At 44.0% G+C, this 12,046-nt stretch overlaps 1 long non-coding RNA gene across 1 annotated transcript; it reads right to left on the bottom strand.

The window, feature by feature from the left end:
- Positions 1–4,015: 4,015 nt before the first annotated feature.
- LOC122477276 lies at positions 4,016–11,279 on the bottom strand. Its single transcript, XR_006295669.1, has 3 exons — positions 10,908–11,279; positions 4,627–4,848; positions 4,016–4,213 (listed from the first exon to the last, which is right to left on the bottom strand). It is a non-coding gene; the product is annotated as an uncharacterized LOC122477276 (long non-coding RNA).
- Positions 11,280–12,046: the final 767 nt, after the last annotated feature.

Here is a 12,046-nt window from a genome sequence, read left to right as displayed (position 1 = left end):
CCGAGCTCTCTTGGGCTACAGTAGGCTTGGGGCCAATCATCCGTGTCTGTGGATTGGAAAGTGGAATGTCTCTTTAATTGGGAGACGAAAATGTCCTTTGATCTCATGGACTTAAATCAGGCCTTTATTTCATACATTCTCTTTTGATTCCAGCTTCCTGCCTCTGGAAAGGTCTTTTTGTTATTGCTAACAAAGATAATATGAATGAGGAGTAAACTACCTTCCATAGTTGAAGTCATTTCAGTAGAGATGAATGTCATTAGAGACTTTTTTTTTTTTCATATTTTTGAAAGGTTATTTGTTTGAGAGAGAGAGCGGGAGACAGAATTCAAAGCAGCCTCTGCACTGTCAGCACAGAGCCTGATGTGGGGCTCAAACCCACGGAATCGCAAGATCATGACCTGAGCCGAAGTCAGATGCTTAACTGACTGAGCCACCCAGGCGCCCCGAACCTCATTCCTTAGAATTAGGACAATTTTTAGAGTGAAATTTAGCGTGTGTGTGTGTGTGTGTGTGTGTGTGTGTGTGTTTTACTGTTATAATACATGTGACACATGCACAGTGCAAGAAATGAGAACCAGAAAGGAGCTACAAAATGAGAGGCACAGTTTTGTCTCCCCAACATAGACCTAACTCCCACTACCTGCTACATTATAGATCTTTCCAGAACCCTTTTTATACATATACAATAATATATACGCATGTCCACTCTATCACAAATAGAAATATACTACACGTGTTGTTTGCATTTGCTGAATCTTGTATCACATAATCACATATAAGATCCCAAGTAATTTATTAAATGGCTGTAGAATATTTCCATTGTATGGATGCAGAATGGTTTATTTAACTGGTGTTTCCTTATGATTGGACAATCAGGGTTTTATTTTTAATGCAAATAATTCTACAACGTATATCCTTGATCTTTTTTCCTTGTCTCCATAGTACAAGTTCCTAGATGTAGACCTGCTGGGTCAGAGAGCATTGTCCAGCTTTAATTTTCAGAGATATTGCCAAAGTGCTCTGCAAAGAGATCGCCCGAAACTGCCCTCTCCCAGCAGTAAGTGAGAATGCGTATGTCTCTTCTTTGCCAGTGTAGCTGTTAACAGATTGGTGGATCGTTGCCGATCTGATAATGAAAAAAAATGTATTTTCTTGATATTTTAATCTGCATGTTTAAAAGTATAAGTGAAAGTAAGCCTTTTGTCACTATTTATTGGCCACTGGGATTTCTTGTTCTGAGAACTGCTTATTCATGTCCTGTCCCATTTTTCTGTCAGGTTCTTCATCTTTTTCTTATTGATTTAATAAGAGCTTTTTGCAACTTTCGGAAATTAGTCATAAGTCATATATCTTGAAAAGTTCTTACTAGTACGTGTTGTCTTTTAACTCTGTCTGTGGCAATTTTCCCTACAAGAGCTTTTTTGTTTTTTGTGAAATTTATTAATCTTTTCCTACATCTCTTCTTAGTCTTGTGTCCTGCATAGAAAGCTTGTCCCCATGATTACAAATTAGTCCCCCCAAATTTTAGTGTTGGATTTTTTTTCCAGATACAGTAAAACCTTGGTTTGCGAGCATAATTCATTCCGGAAACATGCTTGTAATCCAAAGCACTTGCGTATCAAAGCGAATTTCGAGAACCATTGGCTCAGTTGTGATCATGTAACGTTCGGCATCACCTACTACTCGTATTGTAAGACATCGCTCACTTATCAAGTTAAAATTTATCAGCAATGTCTGCTGGTCTTGCGGAACACTCACAGAACAAGTTGCTCACGACCCAGGGTTTTACTGTGTATCTTTGGTTCCCTGGTGTAAGAGGAGACATAGAGTTTTCATCTTGTTTTCTCCAAGTGACGAGACCGGTATTCCAAACCCGTTTATTGAATAATCCATCTTTCCTTGTCTTGATTTCGTACGTGACTGTCATCGTGTTTCCAATTCTCATATGGATTTGGGTCTATTTCCAAACCCTGTTCTCTTCTTCTGCTCAAGTTATTCTTGGTCCAGAAACCCAACTGTTTTAATTAGTTTTGCTTTATAACCTATTTTACTATGTAGTAAAGCTAATCACCACCCCTTACCTGTTAATCATCCCCCCCCCCCAGGGTTCCGGCTATTCCACATGCTTATTTAAACCAATCAGTGTTGACTGGGCAACTCCTAAGTACCAGGCAGTGGTCTAAGCACTGGGAATACAGCAGTGACCAGAACAGGGAAAATATCTGCCCACGTGGTGCGTACGTTCTAGCTGCATGAGAAAGACAAATCAGTCAAATACCTACAGTGTCAAAGGGTGATAAGTGAGATGGAGAGAGACAAAATAGGGAAGGAAGATAGGAAGTGGGGAAAGTACGAAACCAGGGGATCAAGACAGGCTTCATTGAGAATATGGTGGTTGAAGTGAGGAAACAAAGTGCGCGGACAAGCAGAAGCACTGTGCGAAGGCCCTGAGACCAGAGGCCAGTGTGCCTGGAGCAAAGCACATGAGAGAGAGAAGGAAATGAGGTCAGAGAAGTAACAGGGAGTAATCCAAGAGGGCCTTGTGGGAAAATGAAGATTTGGGCTGTTTCTCTGAGCAAGATGGGGAGCCATTGGTGAATGCAGAGCAAAGGTGTGTCATAAGTGGACTTAAAGTTCCAAAAACTGATACTATGGATATTTTGGTTGGAATGACGTTGAAATCTCACATTAATTTACAGAGGATATGTGTGTGTGTGTATATATATACACACATATATATATATATGTGTGTGTATATATATACACATATTATAAGTCATGTATATAAAGTAATATATATTAAGTAAAATATATATTTTTTTAAATATCCCTGTACCCAGTGTAGAGCTCTAACAACTCCAAGATCAAGAGTCGTATGCTCTACCAACTGAGCCAGCCAGGCACCCCAGAGGTTGACATCTTGAAAATCCTGTGTCCTCATACCCAAAAATAAGATATGCAGCAATATTATAAATGCACAAAGTGACAAATTGAATTACCTCTAGGAATGTATTCTACAGATACAGTTGTATATGTGCAAAATGACTTATATATACAGGTATTGTCTATGATACCAAAAGATTGGAAACAATGCCAACATCCAGACATCTAACGGTATAGGACTGGCTAAGTAATTTTGACACGTGCATGGGGCACCTAGTTGTCTCAGTTGGTCAAGCATGTGACTCTTGATCTTGGGTTGTAAGTTGGAATCCCACGTTGGGTGTAGAATTTACTTAAAAATAAAATCTTTAGGGGAGCCTGGCTGGCTCAGTCAGTTAAGCATCCGACTTCAGCTCAGGTCATGATCTCACAGTTCATGGGTTTGAGTCTCGAATTGGGCTGTGTGCTGATGGCTCAGAGCCTAGAACCTGCTTCGGGTTCTGTGTCTCCCTCTCTCTCTGCCTCCCCCCTGCTCTCTCTCTCTCTCTCTCTCTCTCAAAAATAAACATTATTTAAAATTTTTAATAAAATATTTAAAAATAAATAAAAAATTTTGGACACATACACTCAATGGAATGACATGCCACTACAAAACCGTAAGGAGAATCTTTACGTACTGATTCAGAATGATCGCCTAGATGAACTACTAATAAAAGCAAGGTAGAGAGAATAGTGTGTGGAGTATGTTGCTTTGGGGGTAAAAAAGGGAACTATATATTATGTATGAATTTACTTTGGTAGCGATACAATATGTTTGTAAGAATACATAAGACACTGCTAACAATAGTTACCACTAGCGAGGGGCACTGGGGAACTGGAAGACAGGGACATTTTTCACTGTATACCTTTTTCTATCTTTGGACTATTGAACCATGTGCATATAGTATCCTTCCAAAAAGAATATAAATATACATCTCAATGAAATTGAGTATGTCTTTATGTTAGGGCCATTTTGGAAATGTATTTGGCAATGACTCAAACAGAATTAGTAGAGACCTAAGTCATATGCAATGACCTATATGATGTACCTTACACGGCCAGTTGTAATAAATACACAAGTAGACAAATATAGGGCTATATAGACAATGTGCTCATTTCTCTGCCAAAAATATATATATTTTGGGAGAGGAGAACAGGCACAAAAGGCGATTTCCACATTTTCACAGCGCAGATGAGCTGGGAGAGCTCAGTCTCTTGGCCTGCCAATTACACATTGAAGCCTGTGCTGAATAAGTGGGCTGCGTCGTGTATTAAAAGATGATGTGTCCTACAGATAAAAGAAAAATGAATCCGGTAAGAGGGATCAGGAGCGTAGGATGGATACCTAGGAGGAGAGTGGGGTATATAGACCTGAATTGGATGGTTAGGAAGGCTCCCTGAGAAGGTGACATCTGGGGAAGATGTGCAGAAGGGGAGGGGGCAGCCATCCTGGTGTTTGAGAGAACACCTTTGAGAGGGAACGTTCCCGAGGCAGGTGTTTTCCTGGTCTGTGGAAGGGACAGCAAGGAAGCCAGTGTGGCCGGAGTAGATGGAGGTGGGGGGCACAGGCAGTGGGGAGGAGGGAGTGGATGCCACAGGGCTTTGTCAGCTCTGCTGAAGACACTGCCTTAACGAGATGGGAAACCACTAGAGGATATTGAGTGAAAGAGTGAAATGGGTCCTTCCATGTTAAGAGCATACCTCTGGTTGCCGTGCAGAGCACCAGCTGGAGGGAGTCCAGGGTAGAAGCAGGGAGGCCAGCGCCAGGATGGTTGTGTTATTCCTCACTTCACTTCCTGGACCATATTCTCAGAGCTGTTCAAAGTAGATGCCTGTGTAGAGGCTACATTCAACACAGAAGCACGGTCCTCCAAAGCTCGTTTTTTCCCCGTCATAAGAATAGCACACACTCACAGCAGAAAACTTGAGAAAAACAGAAAAACATGCGTGAGAAAGGAAATTTACCAGTACGGTGCCTCCCAGACACAACTACTGTTGACATTTTGGTGTGTTTCTCTCTCATCTATGGGGCTTCGCGTAGCTGGGTTCATAACATGCAAACACACATTCCACTTGATCTCGTAACTAGTAAAATGAGCATTTTACCACTAAAAGATTTATTCTAATGAAAGCATGATATTCTTTTTTATGACTGTATAAAATTTAACTCAACCCACCCACTAAATAAGGCATCGAGAAAGACCTGTACGCACAAATTTTGGTCTGCGGTTTAGATTTGCTTTCCCTGGGACAGATTCCAGAGGTGGAACTAACAGGTCAAACAGAGGATGTGTTTTAGGGTTTTGATACTCATTGTCATATTATTTCCCCAAAAGGTTGTACCTGTATAAATTCCCATAAGTTTATTGAAGTCATAAACCACCTTTAAGAAAAAAATATCCTTTATTAGCATCATCCTCTTAAAGAAAATGTCTTTTTTTTTTAAGAGATCTTTTTTTTTTAATGTTTATTTATTTGAGAGAGAGAGAGCGTGCACTTGAGCAGGGAAGAGGGGCAGAGGGAGAGAGAGAGAGAGAGAATCTTCTTTTATTTACTTTTGCGGGAAATGGAGAGAGAGGGCACAAGTGGGGGGGGGGGACAGAGAGAGAGAGGGAGAGAGAATCCCAAGCAGGCTCTGCACTGTCAGTGCAGAGGCTGATGTGGGTCTCAATCTCACAAATTGTGAGATCGTGACCTGAACCAAAATCAAGAGTCAGACGCTTAACAAATCGAGCCACCCAGGCGCCCTTAGAGAGCCACCCAGTGCAGAGCCCGACGTGGGGCTCAATCTCACGAACCATGAGATCGTGACCTGAGCCTAAATCAAGAGGCGGACACTTAACTGACTGAGCCACCCAGGCACCCCGAGAAAATTAATTTTTAAAATGAGAAACTGTCAGAATTTCATACATCATATGCATAGCAGAGAAGGTGAAAAATAAGAATCTGAGTACGAAAGAGTTATTAGAGTTTTTAGACCAAAGCTGTAGTTAAATTACGGTCCAGCTCAAGGAATACATATGAAACCAAGTGCACATTGGGTATGCTTTATAGGCATAGAAGGAGCCATCACTAAATATATGTGGTTGCTAAGAGACTAAACTGGGGACTAAGACATTCTCCTCAAATTGAGTTATTCCAGGACTAGCTTTCTCTGCTTTCTAAATGGTGTGGCATGGAGACATTTGTGACAAATTGGTGTTCAGCCAGAAGGAAAAAAATATGTAGAAAGATGAAATAAGGAGTAGGAAGACGTGGGTTCTAGAGCAATTCATTACTTCCTTACTCTGGGTCAATCACTTGACCCGTTGAGTCAAGTAAAGCGGGAATAATATTGCCTGTCTCCTCTCGTCTACCTCACAAAGCTTTTATGAAGATCAAATACGCTAATAAATGGCAAAGTGATATACAACCGTAGGGTGTCGTTGCCAGACCGAAGTCTCAGGCGCGCTGCTTCAGCTACTTACATATGACACACTTTCATTCCTCTCACTGGGTTTGTCTTGCGTTCAGTTAGAGCAGATTCAACAGTCTGCTTTGGAAAAAAAAAATTCAGAAAGGAAAGCGTGGTGATGCAGGTCCATTCGTAGCCCGCCATGAGACCGAAATTCCCTAAAGGGCACGGCTTCTACCTCATTCCCTATGTGAAGAAGTGTCCAGAACCCCCTGTGTTAGGAGGAAACAGGATTATAGCACCCTGTTTTGTCGTGTTTCTTAATGGAATATTCTAGGCAAGGGCAAGACGGAGGCCCAGTTAGGAATTTCTTTCTTTCCTGCCTCTGAGCCTGCCCTACACCCATCTTGTTATTCCATCCCCACCCTGAGCTGCCGGGCAAGCTACTCCTCATCCGTCAAATCTCAGGAAAGTCGTCTCTTCTAGCTCTTTCTCTTAAGCCATCGTGTTGGCCTGAACCTCCGTCAGCACCCAATACAACGCTGTTTCATTGGATACGAGTAGGCTCTTCTCCCCCTCCCACTGGCCAGACCCTTGTCTCCTTTGCACCTGCTGCAGCAGGCTCGTGTTCTCTGAATAAAGGCGTGCATGAATTTTCAGGGGTCTGTGTCAGGAAAGGAGGTGAATGCATCCCTGACAAAAATGAAGCCATTATGTACTCTGTTGCCAGAAACATAGTGCTGAACCCACCTCTCTGCATAGATGCATGACTATATACTCAAACGTGTTTGTGCATACATATAAGCAGTATTCTCTTGGTAACGCAAAATGTTGAGAATAATAACGAGTTGAGGTTACTGAGGCCTGATACTAATCATGCCCAGGTCTTATGTTGAAATGGAATTGGAGTATACTCAGAAGAGCAGGGGATTTTAAAAATCTGGTCCTCCTAAATCCTCTCGCAGACATCTAATTCAGTGATCGTCAGTTGTCTGATGATTCTATAGCAGTGGAAATGCTAATAAATACTGATGTCTGTGAACCATCCCCAGAGACTTGGATTTAATTCATCGGTGGTAGGACTTGGGCATCTGTACATTCTGTCAGCTCCCCAGGGGATTGTCACGCGCAGCCCGGCTGAGCACCACGGCTCTGAAGTGTCTGGGGTTGAGATGACAGATTTAACTAATTAAACCTCAAGGCCGAACGCACTGGACTTTCTGGACATCTGCATAAAGGCTCTCGCTCTCGCTCGCTCTCCAGTCTCTCACCCCCTCGTTCCCTTGCTCTCTCGCTCGCTCTTCTATTTATTCAATAAATCGCTTTGGAATGACTCTGCTGCTTTTCAGCCAGTCACGTAAGAACTCAGATCCCGATGGTTCAGATGGAAGCAACCCGGGCTGTTTAACACCCAGGACGCAGTGCTGTCAAGCATGGACTGTGGAAGGACGAAACGAAGTCAGTAGGTTCCCCTGCCTGTGTTACGTGGGTGGCCCTATTAATGGGAGGGGACACAAGAGCAAACACTGACATACTGACATTTGCCAAACCCTCTTGAACTTTCTCTTTCGGGATCAGGCATAAGCCAGGTGGGGTATGATCTGACTCTCACGTGGTACATGCCATGTGGCCAAAGACTATCCTAAGATTCTCTGACCAGGCAGTTCCTGCCTTCTGATCATTAATCCCAGGATCCTAAGGAGCTGTGGCTCTCGGGGCAGGGTGAAGTGAGGACCGAGGTGTCCCAGCATCGGTGACACAAAAGCACTCTTTACATAAGGCCACCGTTGAATGAGGTGAGTCCCTGGTGGTACTTCTTCCAAAGCCAGCCCCTGACTGTAAATTCCCGGGGGGCTGGGTTCCTGTCTCCCCACTCTCCCAGCCTGTCACACGGAGATGGGCCTCCACCAGATACTCAGGGAGGATTTATAGAGCAAATGCCCTCCAGCTCCTTGATACTCCAATAAACCACCGAAGCCCCAGGATTTGCTTATTTGCAACACCAGAAACGGTTAACCTAGAGATACACAAGCGCTGAGGTTTCTCCCATGGCCCTTCCTAGGGCGGCAAGATATGCACCACAAGAGCCCAAGGCGCAGGACTGAAATAACACTGGTGCCACCCCGGCGCCATGTTGCTCTGGGTCGGGACTGGGCCCTCCTGGAGTGTACCCATGAGCCTGGAGGTCACAGAAGTCTTTGTTTGGGCCGCGGGCCCCCAGGGTCCCCACACGGCCATCTCCCTGACAGCCAGCATGTCACATGATTCTCATGAACCTTCCTTCTAAAACTCTGAGCTCAGTTCTCCCAGAGTTGCATTATCCTGGGAGCTGATTCACCGGGTACTCCACTCGACTTTGATTGCAACAATCAGGGCCTCAGCCATCAAGAGGATGAAAGAAGGAAAAATCTCGTCAGATCATGATACTTTTCAGAAAACATCAAACAGAAAAATTGTGCTCTGCCTTTTATCTCGGTGTCTTGGTTCCATTTTATTCCTCTTATTCCTTCTATCACTGCTACATCATATAACCAAGATCTTTATGCTAAAAGGAAGGGTTATAAGAGAGTGCTGTTTCCACTGTCTAGGCAAGCAGAAGAAGCTAATCCTAAGGCTTCTGCTGGAAGGAAGCCCTATCAATGTCTGTTTTCATTGGAAGGTTCTCAAAGCAAGATAATGAGAATTTCTCAGGGCCCTGATGTTCCCCTCCTTCCCCTCCATAAAATCAGCTGATTCTCACACAGATACATTTTGTCTGATTCCACGACGTGGATACATTTGATGGAGCCTTTTCCTACAGCAGCATTGCTTGCTAATTCTGGAGATGCCACTCGTCTGACAGAGAACGTGACGTTTAATTGCACTGGACAGCCTGACTCAAGGCCACATGTGGCAGGGCTGAGCCAGGAGAGGGTCAGGATATCCATACGCATTTCTGAATGTTCAGCTCTTAAGTTCTGGTTTTGCGTTGGATTTGGGGTTTAATCATCTGCCAACAATAAGCCAGCACTTTTACAGAATAAGAGACTGTAGAGTCTTAGGAAACTCTGCCATGATGAGTTTTCGGAAAGCTGTCAGAGCAATGCGTTACTTTCTTTCTTTCTGATGCTGAATTTCACAACTGGATGTTTAGCTTTCTGAATCAGCCTAAATTCAGAGACCTATATAGGTTTGGAGACATTGCTAATGGTGATAAAAATAATGACATTTATCAAACATCCTTCCTTTATGAGCCAGGCATCATATGCATAAGAAGCCCACCCCAGGGACAGGGGCAAAAGCACAGGAGGAGGAGTCCAGAGACCCAGGCTAAGGGTCCGACTCTTGAATTTGGCTCAGGTCACGATCTCACAGTTTGTGAGTTCGAGCCCCGCATCGGGCTCTGTGCTGACAGCATGGAGCCTGCTTGGTTGTCCTCTCTCTCTGCCCCTCCCTGCTCTGTCTCTCAAAATAAACATTAAAAAAAAAGAGAGAGACCCAGGTTCCAGCCTTGACCCTGCCACTCACTAGCTGTGCTATTTGGGGTAACTTTCTGAACCTCCATTTCTTCATTGTAAAGGTATGTGTTGAGCTACATGATCTGTCTACAGTTTCTTCCACCATCTACAATTCTAGATAGATACAAGTTCCCAAAACTCACTTGGCCACATTTGACAAAATGCAAACAAGAAAAGAAAAAAGAAGGAAAAGAAAGATGAAAAACAACCAAACAAATAATTCGAGGCTTCCTTCCTTTTGCTATTCTTTGAGTTCAGCGACGATCATTTTTTCTTCTTGTCATTTAGTGGGAAGGATAGAAATCTCGAAAAAATGAGAAATGAAAGGACACAGACAGCAGAGGCACAGGAAGGGGAGGGGCAGAGAGGAAGAGCCAAATAGTGCATTGACAGCAGCTGCGGCCCCCAGGCCTGCTGCTCCCTCTTTTGCCAGTGGCCCTGAGAACCCCAGCGAAGCACAGCCTGTGAGATGGGGCACTGGCCCAGCAGGGTTTCCCAGTCTTCTAGGCCACACTTGCCCTCACTTCAGCAAACATGGAGAGGATCCCTTCTTTGTATATAAGGAAAAACAGGCCTCAGCAGTGTCGGGGTGGCTCAGTTGGTTGAGCGGTTGAGTGTCCGACTTCAGCTCCGGCCATGATCTAGCGGTTCATGAGTTCGAGCCCCACATCAGGCTCTGTGCTGACAGTGCAGAGCCAGCTTCGGATCCTGTCTCTCCCCTCCCCCCCCCCCCCGCTCTCTCTGCCCCTCCTCCCCATGTTCTTGCACGCTCTCTGTGTCTTAAAAACAAAATCTTTTTTTTAAATAAAAATAAAAAAAGGAACAACAGACCTTTAGAAACTTGCAGGGAGATGTGGGAGTCAAGATGTTAACAGAGAAAGCGATCTCAGGAAGTAGAGAATCAAGTGCAATATTGTGTGGGAGGGACAGAAGGCCCCAGGGGTGGTCAGAGAGCAAGGTGACCCGTGGGGGCTGCCGGGGTCTGAGGAGGCTGCGGGAAAGATTGAGCTTGAGGGTTGGGCGGTAGGCATGTGGGCAGCCAGGAAAGAAAGGGAAGAACCTTCCAGATCCATCTGTCTCATGATACTTACTCCTTTACGTGGCAGGGGCCTTCGGAAGACAGTGTCCCCACTTTTCCCCAGAAGCTCAGCTATTGGTTTAAGTCAGCCTGCATAGATGTGTCAGTAGTGGAAGGACCAGCACTTTTCTTCAGAAGGGATGTTTGTCCAACACATGGAACAGTCCTGTTTCCTGTCAACGCGGGGCTCGTTTCCTGAAAGTGTTTATTATTTTTTTTCTTTCAATTAAGACATTCTGCGGTGGATTTCACAGCCTCAACTGACGGACTTAGCCTCTCGGTTGAGTGGTATGTCGTTATTTGCAAGATGATCCTGCCCAAATGTGGATGATTTATTGCCTCTTCTTCCACTCCTCTGTCTCTGGAGATCTGTGTTTAGGTAGGAAGTCTGCGGGCACAGGAGAGAAAAGAAGCTGTCATTTTTGGTGTTGGTTCAGTTTTACTTACTTGAAGAATCAGATCGGCAAACAAAGAGTCTGCTTCTGCTTTGGCACTCTTATTTTATTTTATTTTATTTTATTTTATTTTATTTTATTTTATTTTAATCTTTATTTTTATTTGGGAGAATGCGTGCAAGCTGGGGGGGGCGGTGCGCAGAGGGAGACAGAGAATCCCAAACAGGCTTCAGGCTCAGGGCAGAGCCCAACACGGGGCTTTATCACACGACCCTGGGATCATGACCTGAGCCGAAATCAAGAGTCAGATGCTCAACTGATTTGAGCCACACAGGCGCCCCAGGCACTGTATTTTAAAATGCTGCTTAATGTTTGGATTTAATGCACCTGCACACGTACACACACACACACACACACACACACACACCCCAGAAAACTACGGTTGAAAAAAGACCAAAAGAAAAATTTTAATTGCTACAGCTTTTTCCACGTGTAGACTAAAAAAGATGTACCAGTGGGGACAACCCACAAAGTAGGAGGAAATATTTGTAAATCATTTATCTGTTGAGAGAACTAGAACCAGGATAGGCAAAGAATTCTTACAACTCAATAATAAGACAAATAGACCAATTAAAGAAATGGGCAGAGGGTTGGAATAAGACATTTCTTCAAAGAAGATATACAAATGGCCAACAGACAATGAAAGACATTCAGTACCATTAGCGGTGAGGGAAATGCAAGCAAAATGACAGTGAGA

Source organism: Prionailurus bengalensis, chromosome X, assembly GCF_016509475.1.
Source record: "Prionailurus bengalensis isolate Pbe53 chromosome X, Fcat_Pben_1.1_paternal_pri, whole genome shotgun sequence".
NCBI classification, from domain to species: Eukaryota; Metazoa; Chordata; class Mammalia; order Carnivora; family Felidae; genus Prionailurus; species Prionailurus bengalensis.
The sequence above is the reverse complement of the archived record's forward strand: the minus strand, read 5'-3'. Positions and strand labels throughout refer to the sequence as shown.